A 3,656-nucleotide genomic window follows, 5' to 3' on the forward strand; every position below is an offset into this window, starting at 1 on the left:
GTGAGCATCTTTCTAATTTTATATCAATTAATTTTGTAAAACTTCATGTAATCCTTAAATTAGTGGACTAACCATTATAAAATCGTTATTTTCTAGAGAAAATAGACAACAAAGGTTCCAAGCCTCTTTGACCATCAGCATATGTTAGTTCAAGATGAAAATATGCATTAAAACAATATTTTTATATTTTTGATTTTTTTCAAAATCTATGTATATACCCATACGAAATATTGAGTTTTACGTTAAACGCTCTATATACTAAAGCCTAAACTTTTTAGTGTTGTTTTTAAATTTCTAACCACAATATACATTTGTATTAATGTATGTTAAACTCTATTTCATAAATCGTTATAATTTTTTATCAATTTATTGAGTAAAACTTCATATTACTTCCCAAATAGGTGCAATAACCATTGTAGAATCGCTATTTTCTTGAAAAACGGAGACAACAGCGGCTCCAAACCTCTTTAAACATCATCATATGTTAGTGAATGATACAACTATTCGGTAAAACAACATTGTCAAATTTTTTGAAATTTTCTCGAAATCTACGTGTTAACCCCAACGAAAATATTGAGTTTTTGGTAAATGCTTTATATACTGAAGCCTATAATCTTTAGCGTTATTTTAAAATTTATAACCTCATTCAAAATTTGTATCAATGTTATTTAAACTCTCTTTCATGGTACATGGGCATCTTTCTAATTTTATATCAATTAATTTTGTAAAACTTCATGTAATCCCTAAATTAGTGGACTAACCATTATAAAATCGTTATTTTCTAGAGAAACATAGACAACAAAGGTTCCAAGCCTCTTTGACCATCATCATATGTTAGTTTCGGATGCAACTATGCATTAAAACAATATTGTTATATTTTTGAATTTTTTTCAAAATCTATATATAAACCCATACGAAATATTGAGTTTTACTTTAAACACTCTATATATTGAAGCCTAAACTTTTAGTGTTGTTTTAAAATTTCTAAATAAATAATACATTTGTATTAATGTATGTTAAACTCTCTTTCATGGTATATGGGATTCGTTATAACTTTTTATCAATTTATTTAGTAAAACTTCATAATACTCCCTAAATAGGTGGAATAACCACTGTAGAATCGCCATTTTCTTGAAAAACGGAGACAACAAAGGCTCCAAACATCCTTGAACATCATCGTATGTTAGTGTAGGATGCAACTATACATTAAAACAATATTGTCAAATTTTTTGAAATTTTCTCAAAATCTATGTGTTAACACCCCTACGAAAATATTGAGTTTTTGGTAAATGCTTTATATAGTGAAGCCTATAATCTTTATTGTTATTTTAAAATTTGTAACCACATTCTAAATTTGTGACAATGTTATTTAAACATTTCTTTATGGTACATGGACATCTTTCTAATTTTATATCAAATTAATTTTGAAAAACTTCATGTAATCCCTAAATTAGTAGACTAATCATTATAAAATCGTTATTTTCTAGAGAAACTTAGACAACAAAGGTTCCAAGCCTCTTTGACTATCATCATATGTTAGTTCATGATGCAAATATGCATTAAAATAATATTTTTATATTTTTGATTTTTTCAAAATCTATGTATATACCCATACGAAATATTGAGTTTTACGTTTAACGCTCTATATACTGAAGCCTAAACTTTTTAGTGTTGTTTTAAATTTCTAGCCACATTATACATTTGTATTAATGTATGTTAAACTCTATTTCATGGTCTATGGGAATCATTATAATTTTTTATCAATTTATTGAGTAAAACTTCATATTACTTCCCAAATAGGTGGAATAACCACTGTAGAATCGCTATTTTCTTGAAAAACGGAGACAACAACGGCTCCAAATCTCTTTAAACATCATCATATGTTAGTGAAGGATGCAACTATGCATTAAACAATATTGTCAAAAATTTTGAAATTTTCTCGAAATCTATGATATAACCCCTACGAAAATATTGAGTTTTTAGTAAATGCTTTATATACTGAAGCCTATAATCTTTAGCGTTATTTTAAAATTTATAACCATATTCTAAATTTGTATCAATGTTATTTAAGCTCTCTTTCATGGTACATGGGCATCTTTCTAATTTTATATCAATTAATTTTGTAAAACTTCATGTAATCCCTAAATTAGTGGAATAACCTTTATAAAATCTTTATTTTCTAGAGAAACATAGTCAACAAAGGTTCCAAGCCTCTTTGACCATCATCATCATATGTTTATTTAGGATGCAAATATGCATTAAAACAATATTGTTATATTTTTGAATTTTTTCAAAATCTATGTATATACCCATACGAAATATTGAGTTTTTAAACGCTCTATATACTGAAGCCTAAACATTTTAGTGTTGTTTTAAAATTTCTAACCACATTATACATTTTTATTAATGTATGTTAAACTCTATTTTATGGTATATGGGAATCGTTATAGTCTTTTATCAATTTATGGAGTAAAACTTCATATTACTTCCCAAATAGGTGGAATAACCACTGTAGAATCGCCATTTTCTTGAAAAACGGAGACAGCAGCGGCTCCAAACCTCTTTAAACATCATCAAATGTTAGTGAATGATACAACTATGCATTAAAACAACATTGTCAAAAATTTTGAAATTTTCTCGAAATCTATGTGTTAACCCCTACAAAAATATTGAGTTTTAGGTAAATGCTTTGTATACTGAAGCCTATAATCTTTAGCGTTATTTTAAAATTTGTAACCACATTCTAAATTTGTATCAATGTTATTTAACTCTCTTTCATGGTACATGGGCATTTTTCTAATTTTATATCAATTAATTTTGTAAAACTTCAGATAATCCCTAAATTAGTGGACTAACCATTATAAAATCGTTATTTTCTAGAGAAACATAGATAACAAAGGTTCCAAGCCTCTTTAACCATCATCATATGTTAGTTCAGGATGCAAATATGCATTAAAACAATATTTTTATTTTTTTCAAAATCTATGTATATACCCATACGAAATAATGAGTTTTACATTTAACGCTATATATACTGAAGCCTAAACTTTTTAGTGTTGTTTTAAAATTTCTGACCACATTATACATTTGTATTAATGTATGCTAAACTCTATTTCATGGTATATGAGAATCGTTATAATTTTTTATCATTTTATTGAGTAAAACTTCATATTACTCCCTAAATAGGTGGAATAACCATTGTAGAATCGCCATTTTCTTGAAAAACGGTGACAACAACGGCTCCAAACCTCTTTAAACATCATCATGTGTTAGTCAAGGATGCAACTATGCATTAAAACAATATTGTCAAATTTTTTGAAATTTTCTCGAAATCTATGTGTTCCCCTACGAAAATATTGAGTTTTTGGTAAATGCTTTATACACCAAAGCTTATAATCTTTAGCGTTATTTTAAAATTGATAACCACATTCAAAATTTGTATTAATGTTATTTAAACTCTCTTTCATGGTATATGGGCATCTTTCTAATTTTATATCAATTAATTTTGTAAAACTTCATGTAATCCCTAAATTAGTGGACTAACCCTTATAAAATCGTTATTTTCTAGAGAAACATAGTCAACAAAGGTTCCAAGCCTCTTTGACCATCATCATCATATGTTTATTTAGGATGCAAATATGCATTAAAACAATATT

Source organism: Brassica oleracea, chromosome C5 (genome assembly GCF_000695525.1).
Source record: "Brassica oleracea var. oleracea cultivar TO1000 chromosome C5, BOL, whole genome shotgun sequence".
NCBI lineage: Eukaryota > Viridiplantae > Streptophyta > Magnoliopsida > Brassicales > Brassicaceae > Brassica > Brassica oleracea.